Genomic DNA, 15,736 nt, shown 5'->3' with positions numbered 1-15,736 from the left:
AGAGCAATAAGCCACAGTGCCTTTGTGGGTGCAAACCGTTAGCCTGAGGTTCCCTGCAAGACAGAGGAACAAAGGGCACTTTTCTTTCATCAGCCACTTGAGCAATCCAGACCCCCCACCACCCTCCCCGAGTGAAAGGCTCTGCTGGTGTCTTTATTGCCAGGAGAAAATGAAAATTATATGCAAAATATAGACGAGAAAATTCGTATCTCTGCGTTTGAGTGCCGTGCTGGGTATGACATCGCTGGGTATGACATCACTGGGAGCCAATCAGCAAGCTCCCTTTGTGTCTGGCTTTCTAATAAAAGCCACTTCATCAGAGTAATTTGCAGTCATAATTTATTCACCTTCTAGGAACGGCACCACCTGACTCCCTGAGCAGCCAGGGAGAGTGAGCGAGCAAAGGTCCCGAGCCCCAGATGTGGCTGTGCCCTGCGTGAGCTCAGCTCCAGCTCTGCCTTGATAAGAGTTGCCTTCAAGTTGCAGATAAGAGAAGTGATCACCTGTGTTCATTCATTACCCCATGACTGAGCACCCCTAAAGCTGCTCAGTGCTGCAGGTGCCCAGAGCAGAGGATGGTTCCCAGCAGGAAAAGGGGCTCTGGGGTTGGAAGCGTGGCACTGGGGCCACATAACAGAACTCTGCAGTGCTGGGCAGGGTGGGAGGGTTCCCCTTGCCCTGCAGAGGAGACATGGTGCATGCTTTGCATGGACACAGGGAAGAATTTGGCCTTTTGAATTTGGGGTTTGTCTGGGCAGGGAAGCCTGTGCTGGGGGCACAGAGAGAAACTGAGGCGCCACAACAGTGTGTGCAGTTCAGATGGCTGGTGCTGTGCAGGGGAGGATCCGGACACACGGGAGTGTCATGGATATGGTCATGGATATGGCCTCCAGCAGTTGTGTCACTAGTGCAGCTCACAGGAACCTTCTTTGCAGGCTGGCATAGCTCAGAGCTCCTTGGTGGCATCCTGCCTTACAGGCAATGAGTAATAGCTCTGTGAATGAGGACAGACCCCACAAAAAAGAGCAGCAGTTCTGTGGGATCACTCCCTGAATCCCAAGAAAATGTTGCTTCGAGCAGCACTCCGGGGCTGAGTAATCTGGTTGTGCAGGAGACGTGTGGGCTGCTTGTCCCACGTGTCTCTAGTAGGAGCTTCACTGTGCCAGAATGTTGTGTGGGAGGCTCTTCCAGAGCCGTGTGTAACTGCTGCACTGGATGTATATTCTGGTAGTGTAAAGTCTCCTAAGCAGATTCTGCACACACAGTGCTGGATTTGGAAACAGAGCACAGAGCACTGAACAGAGACCAGCCCATGAAGACAACCAAAACAAGAGATCACTTCTACCTGAATGATTCATTCTGTTTTACAGTGAGCAAAAGCAGCAGAGCTGGGAACAGCAGATGTCCTGAGCCGGCCAGAGGCAGCCCAGGCAGACACACCAATACAACCATCAGCACACGGGTAATGGAGATCTCAACTGCAGATGCAGCCAGGCAAAAACCCAACGGTGGTGGCAGAGTGAGAGGGTCTTCATTCTCATTGTGGGCAACAGCAGCCCTCCTCTCTGGCTGAGTTGTCAGCATTGTGTCTATGCAGCCGTTGGAGATTTTGAAAGAAAAAAAAAATCCAAATAATTCAACCAGTGGAGTTAATTTGCTCTGTAAATCCTGCTGTGAGTGCATCCAAGCAGGCTTTGTGTCAGAGGTTTCTCTGGTAGCTCCCTTGCCCGTGTGTGATTGATCCTGGAGAGCAGGACAGCTCCTGGTGATGAATAACCCACGTCTCAGCTCTTCCCTAGGGAAGTGCTTAGCCAGCAGTCCATACTGTGCTCATGGGGTCCATTATGATTCACCTTGGAGGAGCTGCTTGAGGAGGTACAACCTTGTTGGAGCTTCTTGGGAGACTCCCAAAGATCAGATCCTGTGCCTGTTTGGCTGTTGGTGTGCAGGGAAGTCTGGAGAGCCACAAGCAGTGTAAAAGGAGGATTAGGGGTGAACAAGTGCTTCCCTGGGATTCCCAAATAAATCTAGCTGTGCTCTACTTGGATGTGTTACTCTCCATGTGACAGCAAGCCTGAGGGGCCCTAAATGTCTTCAGTAAGAGAGGGAGGTGCCTGGCCCCTTTCTGAATCCAGGCTTTCCAGGTTTGCCATTCCAGTCCCTCACTGAGGTTGAGATGTTTCCTTGGGTACCTCCAGGACCACCTGCAGCAACTGGGAGACCCTGGGTGCAGCCCCTGTGGGTACCACAGGCTGGCAGTGAGGGGTATCCCTGCCGATGGTCCCTGGGAGACCCTCCCACCAGCCTTGATTGTGCTGTGACACCCACTCATGCTCTTTTGGTGACTCCTGGGACTTGGAACACTGGAGGTGCCATTCCAGCTGCAAGGCAGGCCCTGGCTCCTACTCCCATACTGTAAAGCAGCACTGGGAGCTTTGGGAAGTGTTTTCCTGTTCGGATTTCACCCATTTACTTGGTTAGGTTGAAGCACAGCAGCGATGACTGGGGAGGGCTAGGGCTGTGGTGCTGCCCCCAGCCTCTGTCTGTAGGACCCTTTTAAGCCTTGTTTATTGATTTACTTTGAAACGACATCCTTGGCTCAAATGAGTGCAATCAGAGGTGGCAGAACTCCAGAGCAGAAGAGTTTATAACATATTTTCTAGGAATTGCATGTCATATCTGAAGGGGAAATGGAAGGGTAACATAAACACACACAAAGCCTGGGGATAATGTCTATTACTGTGTGGAGACAGTGGTCTCGGAGCCTGGAGTGATCTGATGAAGTCTGGTAGTGGGAATTTGGGCTAAGCTGTGCTTTGCAGACTGGATTCTTTTATAAATGAAGCTGTGTAAAAGAAACTCTGGACTGCTGGGTCAGGTAAACAGGAAAGCAGGCAGCCTGCAGAGACCAAGCCACCTTGTCCTGACTAACTGCATTTTATGGAGCCTGGCTTTTGGATAACCTCTGCCACTCATCCTGGCACCAGCTGGCTGAGCTTTGCCTCTGGGGTTTGTACCAGACAGAGATGTTAAGGCTCCTCACCCCATCACTGCACCACATCAGGTCTGTATAATATCTTGCTTCTATCAGGCATTGTGTACTTCAAACCTGAGTGGTTTGTCTTTGTCGTGAACATGCAGACAGAAACATAATGTTTAGACCACTTAAGTGCCTTACCCTCTCTTCTCCACTGACTTGGCCAGGCATTTCCAGGTTGTAAGACTGACTCATTATTAGCCTCAGATTAGGCAGCAGCAACACTGCTTAAACCCGTTTTAACTGCCAGAATAGGCCCTTTAATGCAGCCCTTTTGTTCTTGGACCATTGTCCCAGTGGTCTGTTCCCAGCCCCCCTTCCCCTTGCTCAGCCTGGGGCTTGCTGGACTTGCTAAGAGCCTCTCTGTGGCTAGAAATGGATCTGCTTTTTTTCGGGATCTCTTTGTTGTCTTGAGCTCTCAGGGTAACTGCCTAACACCTGCAACACTCCCACATCCCTGTGTAAATTGCCTTCGTCCCTCGTTGACAAATGAGAGGCCATTGCCAGTGACAAGGTAACCTGGCATTCCCTTCGTGCTGCCTTCTGCTTCCCAGCCAGCTCCAGGTGAGTGGGTGAGCTCAGCCCTGGCGTCTGCCCAGCTGGCTCTGTAACCTGGGGTCAATTGTGCCTTTCAGGATCCCACTGCTCCTGCCCCTGCAATCACAGCCACGAGTCTGGCTCTTCCAGCACCTGGAAAGCAGCTGAATAATGCTGGGTAGGCTCAGCTTCCCACACGACTCCCTGCCAGCTGCAGCTGTGGGCTTGTCTTTTCCAATCTATGGCTACCACTAGCACACTGACATCGCAGTTTGCTTTCTCTTTGGGTTTGGTAGTGACAAGTCTACCTGTTGGTGGAGGGGGAGGTTTGTTATTCCCCTCTGCCCGAGGAGGACATGGTTGCCCCTGCCTTGATGGATCGGAGGCTGTGCCTGCCCTGCCTGACAGTTCTCAGGTACTGTCAGCTACTTCACCTGCTCCATCCTTGGCCACTCGCCCAGCCCTCCTCTCTTCCTCCTCTGTGTTCCCTCTTGGAGTGACCTTATTTACAAATTTTGCATATTTAATGTCCTGCTGATGACTCACAGAGCGATCACTTTCCGCCTAAACCGTCCTGCACTGTCTAAATTAATTCACAGTCTGCTTTCTGACAGCCCTTCCTGGACACCTACCTCCTGCCTTCAGCTCAGGGGTTTTAAATCTCCTCATGCTTGCTTTTCCCTGCTCCTTTCTTGATGTCTCTTTCTCACCATCCACTCACCCCCTCCATCCTCTTTGACTTGACCTTTCTCTAAATACCCATATCTGGGCTCTGCTGAAAGCTGGATGGTTCTGCCCAAAGGTTATCTCTAAAATCCAACTCGTCCTCCCTGTGCACCCAGCTGAAATCCTTTTGGAATGCCCAGGTTTTCGAAGCAATCAGATATCTGCCACACTTATCAGTGCTGTGCAGAGTCCCACACACCTTATCATCGGGATTTTCCTGGGAGCCTCTGGCAGTGCAGTGTTAAAGGGTTGTGTGAGTGAGTCTCACCCAACCTGTCACCTTCTCCCTCACACTCCCTGTGAAGTGCCTGTGCTGTCTGCAGGCAGCCTGTCCTCCTGGCCCTGCTCCATCCGACCATCAGCTGGATTTTCCACTGCAGAGATACCAAGTTGTCCTGCCAGCCATGCCAGTTCCCATCTGCCACCACGTGTTTCTCCCAGGTTACTCCCTCTGCAGCAGAGGAGCAACCTGTAAACACCGACAAAGCCTTTTTTCCTTCTTCTAGATCCCTGCTAAAATCTGCTGGGCTGCACTGGCTGCCCACAGCTCCTGCTACCCAGTGTCTGCCTTCATGTTTGTGCTCCTTTGCCTGTGTATGGTCTTTTTGTGTCTCCTAAGTGTGTCCTTGGGATGCGGGCACACTTCTGAATGTGGGACTGTCCCTCTGTGCCATCAGCAAGATGAGACCATTGTACAGCCCATAATGAGGGAGGAAAGTGGAATCACTGGAAGCCTAAATGATGAAGTCTGATCATTTTGGTTTCTGAGAGCAGCAAACACCAGGCTGGTTTCAGGGCTTGCAAACCTCCCGATTCCCAGGCCCATTGTCGTGGTGTTGCCTCTGTCAAACACAGCGACTCTGGCTCTCCTCCCACAGATTATCTGGGCATGCAAATGACCTCAGACAGATACACTGTCATTTTCTCATGCTGTGATTTTCCTTACACCCCCCTGCGGGACATGACAATAAAATTACCCCTCTCATTCCTTTCCCACAGACAATCTCGCAGCGTGTCAGTCAGCGTCACGTGAGCAGTCCCCATCCATTGCTCCTGGGACCCGGGGGGTGATTTGGAAAGGATCTGCTGGGCTGTCACTCACCTCCATCTGCCTTTAGGAGAAGGATTCTGGGTTCCATGCTGTTTTCTCTTGTGCCTGCATGGCTCTTTGATCACAATTTGCTTCTCAGGCCTTCAGAATCACAGCTGCCCTGTAAGGTTTGCCCATAATCCTGTTGACATGTTGTTCCCTGGCAAGCTCTGGACTTACTTGCTCCCAGTTTGGGATTAACTGATTTATTCTGATGATTCTGCTGTTGCCACAGATGTCCCATTTCTTACCTGGGTTTAAGAGCTGTTTGGGTCTAAAGTACTCCTGACCTTCTCTGTCGTCTGACCAGAGAACATTTTCACTTCAAGATTTCATTATGCAATCCATTTCTCTCTCTCTCTCATTTTTGTCCCCACTGACCCTTGTGTACAACACACAACCAGACCTGCACCAGGAATTTGTGTGGAGAGCCTGCACGAGCCTGCAGCACTCACCAGCACTTGCCAGCAAGGTTCCTGTCTGGAAAAGAAAAGCAACAATGCTCTGACATGCCAGCAAGGTCTGTATCAGATAAACCCATGTGCTTTCTCATCTTCCTCCCCAAAAGACTTCAGACATGCACCGAAGTTTACACTCCTGGAGCTGAGTTTGAGCTGGTCAAGCCAGGATCAGAAATGCCTGCAGTCAGGAAGGTTTGTACTCAAATGGTTCCCTTCTTCCCACTTACTGCAGTGTGTGCTTCCAGGAGCAGGATATCAGTGCTGGTTGCCAGCTGCAAGCCAGTGGCCGTGTGGTTCTTTCCAGGGCAGAGCTAATGGTGAGATAGCCCCTTGCTAGTGGGGTGTGGAACTGCTCCAGGGCAGAGCTAATGGTGAGATAGCCCCTTGCTAGTGGGGTGTGGAACTGCTCCAGGAATCCTCATCTGTAGGAGAACTGTTGTGCAAGGGATGGGGATAGCGAGTGCTTGTGGGTGGCTGTTACTGAGCACGGCAGCGTGTTCTGTGGATATGAGCTGTAACAATCATAGAATCAGAGAATCCCAGCCTGGTTTGGGCTGGAAGGGACCTTAAAGCTCATCCACTGCCACCCCCTGCCACAGGTAGGGACGGACACCTTCTACTGTCCCAGGGTGCTCCAAGCCCTGTCCAGCCTGGCCTTGGACACTGCCAGGGATCCAGGGGCAGCCACAGCTGCTCTGGGCACCCTGTGCCAGGGCCTCCCCACCCTCCCAGGGAACAATTCCATCCCAATATCCCGCCTAACCCTGCCCTCTGGCAGTGGGAAGCCATTCCCTGTGTCCTGTCCCTCCATGCCTTGTCCCCAGTCCCTCTCCAGCTCTCCTGGAGCCCCTTTAGGCCCTGGAAGGGGCTCTGAGCTCTCCCTGGAGCCTTCTCCTCTCCAGGTGAGCACCCCCAGCTCTCCCAGCCTGGCTCCAGAGCAGAGGGGCTCCAGCCCTTGGAGCATCTCCAGGGCCTCCTCTGGGCTCTCTCCAGCAGCTCCAGGTCCTCCCTGTGCTGGGCCCCAGGGCTGGGGCAGCTCTGCAGGTAGGCTCTCACCTGAGTGGGGCAGAATCCCCTCCCTTGACTTGCTGGTGCAAAGCTCCCCTGTGCAGAGGCTGTGTCTAGATCAGGTAACTTTTGAGAGACCTGAAAGGTCTGAGCATCCAAGGATACCCTCTGGAGAGCGGGAAGGGAGCACAGCCCATGAAGGCTGAAGAAGACATTGTCCAGAGCATAGAGGAGGAGTGTCTGGAATGGAAAAGGCTCTCTGGGCACAGGACACACTCTCCTTGCAGCACCTGCCCCAGAGAAAGGATCAGGCAGGTGAATTTTCCCACCTGGGTCTACAGAGCCCATGTGAATGTTGGAGCTCAGAGTTCCACTCCCTTCCCACATCTCCTGTGTCTGGCAGAGAAGGAAAAGCACTGAGGGAGGAGTACCCCCAGCTTGCCCTGAAAGCAGGGACTAAATCAGACTGCAGTAAGAAATGACTTCCATTTTTCTGTAATATTTTTTGTATTTGATAATATCAGGAGTGACGTCCTGGTCAGATGTTTCAGGAAATTTAATGACCAGCTGTGAGAGGGGTCCTTGGCTTCACCTTCCATCTTCCTGGCTTGCAGAAGCTGCCAGCTCATCACTGGCACCTGCAGCAGCTCTGATGTTACCTGGGGGTTAGCAAGGGAAGGTTTTCCTAGGTCCTTCTTCTCCTGCCTGAATTCTGGGCAAACAGGGCTCACGAATCCCTGTTTGTACAGTCAGAAAATGTCATTATTCCCTTCAATTATAATCCCAAACTGAAAAATTAATTAAGGCAGGTATTAAATTAGGCAGGTTTTGCTTGAGTAAATATTTACCATTTGGGAGCCTAATCTATTCACTTAATAATCTAACCCTTTCTTTTTTTTTAATTTTTGGTTTGCAAAAAAATAATAATGTGTGTTCCATTAGGAGCTGCCACTGGCTTAAGAGGATTTCACTCCCATTTTATGGTTTGGATCAAAGAAGATTTATTCTTGCAATAGATTTAATGATTCTTAGCTAACATTGTCTTCCCAGCTGCAGTTGGACTGTAATAAAAAAACCTTTAGCTTTTGTTAGACTTGCGCATTCTTGGCTGCCAATAATGATTAATCTTTCCCCCTACAAGACCAGCTTATTACTTGGGTTTGACTTAGGAGCTGCCGTTCCCTCCGGAGCTTGGTCAGGGCTTTCTCCCGGTGCAGCTCCGGAGCAGCACAGGTGTGACCTCAGTGCCTCCCTTGGCAGTCTGTCTTTGCCCCCTAATTGCTAGTCTGTGGCACTCCTCCACACAGCAGAGCTATCGTGGGGATGGCAGGGAATTAATTGCAAGAATTCCTGAATACTTCTGTGCGTGCAAGGGCCCTCGGCATCCCAGCGGGGAGGGTTGTCTAGAAACAGGGGTGAGGAGATGGGGGGGAGGGCAGCTCCCACTCCTCCCTGACCTTGGGCAAGCATGGGAAGCATGGATCCTCACTCCAAACCACTGCAACCTCCCAGCTCTGCTTTTCCCTTTCCCACACAGCTCCCAGGAGCACAGACTGTATCCCAGCCGTCCTCTAAATCGACAGGGAGGGATGGGGATGCCCCTGGAAGGCACAGGAGAAGGCTGAGAGTGTAGGGCTGCTCTAGGTAGATGTCTGGGACAGCATTCCAGCAGATGATTTTGGGACACTGCCCGACATGTGGGTCTGGGGCTTCATGCTGAGAAAATGTGTGGGTTAATTCCTGGCCATTTGGCCGTGTTTTGAAGGTTTGTACTAATAAAACCCCTGGGAAGAGGAAGGGAAGAGATGATGCCTTTGCCATTAGCAGGACACAGGTGCTGGCCAGCCTGTCACAGCAGGCACGAGGGAATTTATGACAGATGAATTTGCTGTGCTGTCCCTCTGTCTTTGCCTGTGGGATTTTTGGGCAAGGTGCTCACACTGGAGGTGCTGCGTGCAGGAATCTCTTCCCCTGGCTGTGCTGGTTGTATGAAGAGAAGTGACCCTCTGAGCCAGCCATTAAAATAGAAGTGGGAAATGCTTTTCACTCACCAAAAGGCCCTAACACCTATTCCAAACTGTGCCTGCCCACCTCCACAGGGGGTTTCTCAAGGCTTAGGGAGCGCTGGGATATCCCTGCAGGTCACTGCTCCTCTGCAAGGACTGGAATCTGAAGGTGCTTTGTCACTGTGCCTGAGCCATGCGGGGTCAAGCAAAAATACCTGCAAAATTCAGGGCAAACTCAGCAAGTCATTTTGAGCCAAGGAAACACACCCAGCACTCCTGTGGGATTACAGCTCCAGTCCTTTCTGCCTTAGTTTAAAAAGAAGTTGCTCAAGGTTCCATCTTGAGGAGTCATTTCATTCAGAAATGCAGCTGGCTGACATTTTTGTAGCTGCACAAAAGCTTCTGAAACCAAAACCAAGCGAAATTTGTTCGGGGTCGGCTCCGAAAAATGTTTTTGGATTTGAGTTTTTTCACTTCAGCAAAGGAACTTGATGGTCTTTCGTGATGGCTTGGCCTGACGAAGTTTGGGTATTTTTTTCCTCTGTTGTTTTTCTTTTAGCTCAGTCCTTGAAAGGTCCTGCAGATGCCACTGACATTCCTGCTGGCTGAGGTGTTCGGCTCTGCTGGGAGACCCCTCCATCCTCTTCCTGCTCAGCAAAGGGACACAATTGGGCCCTGGAAGACCAGCTGGGTGGAGGGTGAAGTGCTGAGAGTGGAGTTGTTCTGTGTTGGAGAGTAAATGTGGATGAACATCCCTTACCCCTTGCTGACGGAGCACTGTGGTGTCCCTGCCTGCCCGTCACACCAAATGGGTGAGCTTGACCACTTCCTTTATTTTAAAAATCATTGTACCTGTATCCGTAGAATCACAGGCTGGTTTTGGTTGGAAGGGACCTTAAAGATCATCTCATTCCAGACTTGCCACGGGCAGGGACACCTTCCACTAGCCCAGGGTGCTCCAAGCCCTGTCCAGCCTGGCCTTGGACACTGGCAGGAATCCAGGGGCAGCCACAGCTGCTCTGGGCAGCCTGAGTTTGCCCACTTTCTTTATGCTTGTTTAATCATTGTACCTGTATTCCTTTCCAACCAGCAGGTCAGGGTTTGCCATATCATGTGTAGGGAGGATGTTTCCCCATCCTTGCTGCTCCAGCTGCCCTCTGGGACTGTTTCTGGGCTCACAGCACTTACCACCTTCCTTGAGTGCAGGCTGTGTTTTCTCACGTCCTGCTCAAGTAACAAAACCAACCTTCCAGTGTGAAGGGGACTGATCCAGGGTGTTTGAGGTTTAACTCTTCCATGTCTTCCCTCAGAGCCAGGGCTCAGTCATGCTGTGCCACTGGCCCATGTTGTGCTGGCCAGCTGGGTCATGGGGCTTCCAGCACTGCACAGGCACTTCAAAGAACTTTCCATGGCCAGGAAACAAGGAGATTAGAGGCACACTGAGGCTTTTGTTTTATGCCAGCACTTTGCAATGCTCTTGCTGGTATTCCTGAGGCCGCATGTTTAACCATGGATAGAATAGAGCAGGAGGCACTACACACCACATTTCTGAGGGGTGAGAGTCACAAGGCTCTTCACGCAGCCCAAGAGCCAAGTGGTTCCAAGGGAGCTTCAGGACTGGCTCCTTCAGGATGCTTCCTCTGGCAGCAGGGAATAGCTCAGCCTCACCACCACAGGCACTGCTTGGAGCCTGAGGTTGGCTGTCCCCTGTCCCCTTGCACCCCAGGGACAGGCCACCTGCCTCAGAGTGTGCTCTGGGAGGCAGTGCTGAGGTAGCCGGAGCTCCTGGCAGGCTGGAGGAGTGGCTGGTGCTGGGGTTTTGCTGCCTCTTCTTTTCTCTCATGCCTTTGCACCCTTTCCAGATGTGCATCAGCTCCACTCCCTCCCGCAGCAGTGGAGCAAACAGGAGTGGAGTTCTTCCCACTGGGAAGAGCACGCTCCAGCTGCTGTTCCTCCATGCTTTCTGCCCAGCAATGTAAACAGTTTACAGGGGACTTTGTAAACAGCAGATTTGTTTAGGATATTGTCTGCATTCCCCTCGCCTCTGTGCTCTCTTTTTCAGCAGCACAGGGAGGGCTGACCTGCCAGCTGTAGGGCTGGAGCTTGCCTGGCCAGAGGGGACGGCGGTGACAACCAAGAGGAAGGAGTTGTGTGCACTCCTGAGCTCCCTGTGAGCCTGGTGGATTGAGGGGACCATACACAAACGCTGTGGCTGCATGGAAATGTTTCTGCATCCAGCAGAGAGGGAAGCTGGCATGGGATGCCCTTTGCAGGACGTGGTTGTGTGGGAGAACAGAGTGAGCAGAAAGCCCCAGGGCACTGGGAGAGATCAGACATCTTCAAAGGCAGGAGCTTCATCCCAGAAAAGCACTGCCTGTTAGAAAAGCCTCAGAAAGTCGTTGGCTCCCTCGGAAAGCTGATTGTCCACCTAGGGAAAGGAGGCTGTTAAATCAGCTTGGTGGGAGTAACATCTGAGGATGCCTGTGCTCCCTTCAGGACTCTTCATGCAGAGATCCAGCCTGTACCTGGCTTCCCTCTTAGCCATTGGAAAGGAGCAGAGGAGGGAGGGGGCAATTTCCACCTGAGCTTCTGCACCTGCCACAGCAGCTCTGTCAAACTTCCCTCCCAGAAAACTTCCCAAACAGAAACTCATTAAACCTCAGGTGTGCACACAGCAGACAGGAGCAGTCTCAGGAGGGAGCCTCAAGTAGAGGCTGACATGTCAAAAAGAGGGTCGGGGTTGGGAGAGCAGCAAAAAAGGTTTAGAAGCAGTCAGGGGATGTTCCTGTAGCCCCAGATGTTTAGTGCAGCTGTAGGTGAGTTCCACCTTCCCTCTGCTTGTGAAACAACAGACCCTATAGACGAGGGAGCAAAGCCCAAATGTTTCAGTGCACTTACTGTCTGCTGGGTTTTTTAAATTTTGTCTTGTAAGTCTGAGCAGCTTAAATCTGTGACAGGCCCTCGAGCCACTGCCTCTGTACTCTGGCATTCCCCATGGACAGGAGGGATAACTGCTGCAGGCCGGGCAGTCAGGAGCTGACAGCAGATTGTTTGGCTCTTTGTTTGCCCCCGTTCCCTGCCAACCACAAGTTTGAGGCTTGAATTTAAACATCCTGGGTAGAAAGGACAAGATCTCCAAATGACAGCTCCGGTTTGTTGCCAGGGAAGTCTTGCATCCAGGAGACACAAACAGCTCCACGAAGCCAAACATGGGGAGAAGCAATCTGACCCCATTTTCCACAGCATGGGCTTCCCAAGTATGTGGCTGCTGGATGCAGTTCGGAATGGTCTCCACCTCCTCTGTTTGTGTGACCATGTGAGAGGCTGGTGACCTGCTCTGGCTGTGTCCATGTGGGCATATTATTAGGAAGAAAAGGCCAGCAAGTTTTTCCTGCTTCCCTCAGAGGCATGGATGTATGGCACAGACCCAGCCTGGCCCAGGAACAATTGTGAGGGCTTCATTCTGGATGGCTCAGGATGCTTTAAATACCACATAAAAACCCTGTTTGCCTTTGGGAGATGTGGATAGTTGAGTGTTGTCCAGCAGAATCCTGTTGATTTTCTGGTGAGCTCTAACTGTAAATATTTGTACAAAAAATTATCTTGTGTTAACCTTAGGGAAATTTAATCTCTCTGTACATAGTGAAATCTGGCTGGAGTCACAAGTGGAAGTGAGAGTGGTAGTTTCATCCCCAGTGGATGGTCACCCAGACCGGCGCAGAAACCAGCGTGTTGCCCAGCATGGATGGCACCTTGCTCATCAGGAAGGGCTGAAAGGACAGCTGGAATTGCTGGGCAGGATGAAGATGCATTGGTAGATGTTGATACGGTCCTGAACAGGAAAGCAGGAGAGCTCCAGCTCGTGTGGGATGACTGAGGTGGCTGGTGGAAGGCTCAGGGCTGTCAGGATTGTTCCCAAAATCTTTCAGTTTCCTTGCAGGGTCTGGATTTAGCCTGTAGCATGGGACCAGTTTTGCTATAAATCTCAAAGCTCAAGCAGATTTTTCAGCCCTGCTTTAGGTAAAGCCCCCCTCTGTTCAGCTCAGCTCACTGACGGGCGTTGTGCCCTCTTGGGAGGAGGGTGGATGTTACAGGAAGGGCTCAGTTCCCTCCTTCTCTTGGATACTCACCTTTGTCAGGGTGTAGAGGAGACAGGAAGCTCCCTGGGAACCTCTGCCTTCACCTCCTGTCTGCCTAATTCATCCCTGGAACTCTGCTACAGCCTGGGATAGCGACACCAGACTCCCAGAGGGCAGAGCTGAGTCGGAGGGAAGGAAGAAGAGCACAAATCACCAAGGAGAGGCTGAGCAGATGTGTGGGTGGAGGGAGACAGCAGCAGTGCCAGAGCAGAAGTGGGAAAAGTGGGAAGAACTGTCTGTCCATGGGGAGCTGCTGGGCATGAGGAGAGAGCTCCCACAGCCCTGCAGACCACGCTGGACTCGGAGGGTCCTGGCAATGTCTCAAGCATTGATGTTCCTGCTGAGGAACAGCTGACAGCTGCCCCTGCAGCCCTCAGGTGCCTCGAAACCCCACCTTCCTTTACAGTCACTTAGATCCCTTGGGCGGAAACATCTGGAAGCATTCTCCCCAAACCCCCCCTGCTCAAGACACCCAGGCAGGCAGGCAGGTCTGTTCCTTTTGTACCCATCCAAAGGGATTGAGTGCAGGGCTGAGCTGTGTCTGGGATCCTGCCAGGGAGGGAGATATCCGTACGTGGTCCAGCTCAGCTCCATTCCCAGTTTCAGGCCTCGGCGTGGGCGTAGCTGCTCCATGTGAGGGTTGGGAGCGTGTGTGCAGGCAGGAGCTCCGGTAGGCTCTGGCAATTCCCATTTAGGTTTGACCTTTTGCTGGATATTAAAGCCTTGCTGTGGCTCAGTGAGATGAACACTGCAGCAAACACAATTCCTCAAGATGAAATATCTCTCCAGAGGGTAATTCCAGCCTCATTTGAGGGTTGTTGTATTTTTTTTCCTTTCCCGCTGAATCATTTATTCCTGGTGTCAGGAGGGTGCAGAATGACTTTCCCCACTGGCTTTCAGAGCTTCATTGATTCTTCAACTCCCACTCCTGCAAATCTGCTGGAACAGCAGCCCTTTGCCTCTCCAATTCTCCCAGGAGGGGAATGGGGAAGCGAGGGTCTCAGGACTGAGGGAGCTCTTTGGGGAACATATTCACAATCTGGGGGAGATGCCATCATATTTTAAGCTCTATAATCCAGAGGCAATGTATTTATCTGTAGGGTTTTTGCCTTAAAAGCCTTCTCAGCACTCTGCTGTCTGCGTGGGGAAGGGAAAGAGAGCAGGACACCTTTCACTGAGGTTGTACAGGGCACTGTGGACCTTTGGCCCTTCCTGCTTTGTGGTTCACTGTTGCAGCTGAACTCTGCTCATGATGGGTTTGAATCCTTCAGCAAAGGAAGGCAGTGTGCTCCCAAAATATGTGTAGTGCACAGATGCAGTCAGTGCCTGGCTGCCAGGCAGCAGTGACTGAAGCCAGGCCTCTGCCTGTCATCATCAATCCATTTGCAGCCCCGGCTCTGAGTTCACACCTCGTGCTCTCCGCTGCAGCTCCCTTCTCTGCGCTCCTGGGACACAGGGAAAGGCTCTTCTTCCCGTTGGGGGTGGGGAGGTGGGAGGACAAGAGGCAATGGAGTGAGACCTGGAGAAAAGAGGGTCCTGGAACCCAACCCGAGGGGTGCCATCACATCACTCTGGGATCCCGTGTGCGGGCAGGAGCGGCCGGGGCGGCAGCTGCTGGGCACTGTGGTGTGGAGCTGAGGGAGCCAAGTGGGTGTGAAGGGCAGGGTCCTGCTTGACCCCTCTCCAGAAGAGGAGCAAGTAGAGCAGGACTGCTGCCACATGGAGCCCAGCCTTTCCTGATGGCTGAATGGACCCCTGTGTCCCGCAAAGTTTGTCAGCAGGCGCTGGCTGCAGAGCCCAGAGCTTTGATTTAAGGAGTCTGAACCAAGCACATTAGCACTTATGTATTCCCGTGCCAAGCAGTTGTAAATGTTTCTATTTGTTCTGCACTTGGCCTGGCTCCTCCTGTTTATTATCCCAAATGTGCCCAGATCATGACCCTGCTCCCCTTCTCCAGCACTCCCTCCAATTCCATTTATTTTCCACCGCTTCCCATGAACCCCTGTAACACAAGTACCATTCAAAGGACAGAAAAACAGAGGGGGGTGGATGTTCATGGAAGTGCTGTGCCCTCCTTGGGATCAGGCACTGGCATCAGTGTCAGTAGGAAATGCAGAGGGATGCTGCCAGGGAGCTGGGGGCCGGAAAACGATGGAGGAAACTCAGTGCTGGCAGACATTTAAGTCACTCTTGATTGCAGTGCTGCACAGGAACAAAAAGGATCAATATTTATTAGTTGCAGAAAGCATAATTTTGCATGAAAGGCATTGATCAGCGTGTCAGCCCAGACAATGTCATTACATCTTTATGATTTGGTCAACATCCCTCTAGGAATAAGGACATTGTTCCCCTAGACAGACAGAGCTGGGGGTGAAGGAAGGGTTCAGCACAGTGCTGTGGTCAGAGCGGGGCACAGGAGGAGTGTTTGGTGTCACAGGATGGGCTCAGGGGCTCTGGTCCGCTGCCTCATCGTTCTGTGTGTCAGTTTGTCTCTGAGGTCTAAGGGCCACCAAGAGAAATTCCCTATTTCAGAGTCAGGGCCTAATATTTTAGTCCTCTTTCCCAGTGAATTAAGCTGCGTGTGTGAAAGCTCCCCCATAAGTACCAGTGCACAATTATGGCTTTATGGCAGTGGCTTGGAGAAGGCAGAGGAGCTCCGTGGCAGCCTTCAGTGAGGTGGAGAGGTGTTGGAGAGGATCAGGTGGAAATAGGAAGATGAGGATGGTGGAAGT

The 15,736-nt window shown here is 51.9% G+C and overlaps 1 long non-coding RNA gene across 1 annotated transcript in view; it reads left to right on the top strand.

The window, feature by feature from the left end:
- LOC116450376 overlaps window positions 1-15,736 on the top strand; it is a 104,636-nt gene that overhangs the window by 17,487 nt on the left and 71,413 nt on the right. The window contains exons 3-4 of the long non-coding RNA XR_004242775.1: window positions 5,795-5,910; window positions 9,425-9,677. This is a non-coding gene — a long non-coding RNA (uncharacterized LOC116450376). The remainder of the gene's footprint in view (window positions 1-5,794; window positions 5,911-9,424; window positions 9,678-15,736) is intronic.

This window comes from Corvus moneduloides, chromosome 13 (assembly GCF_009650955.1).
Source record: "Corvus moneduloides isolate bCorMon1 chromosome 13, bCorMon1.pri, whole genome shotgun sequence".
NCBI classification, from domain to species: Eukaryota; Metazoa; Chordata; class Aves; order Passeriformes; family Corvidae; genus Corvus; species Corvus moneduloides.
Note: the sequence above shows the minus strand (reverse complement) of the source record. Positions and strands in the feature narration are given on the sequence as shown.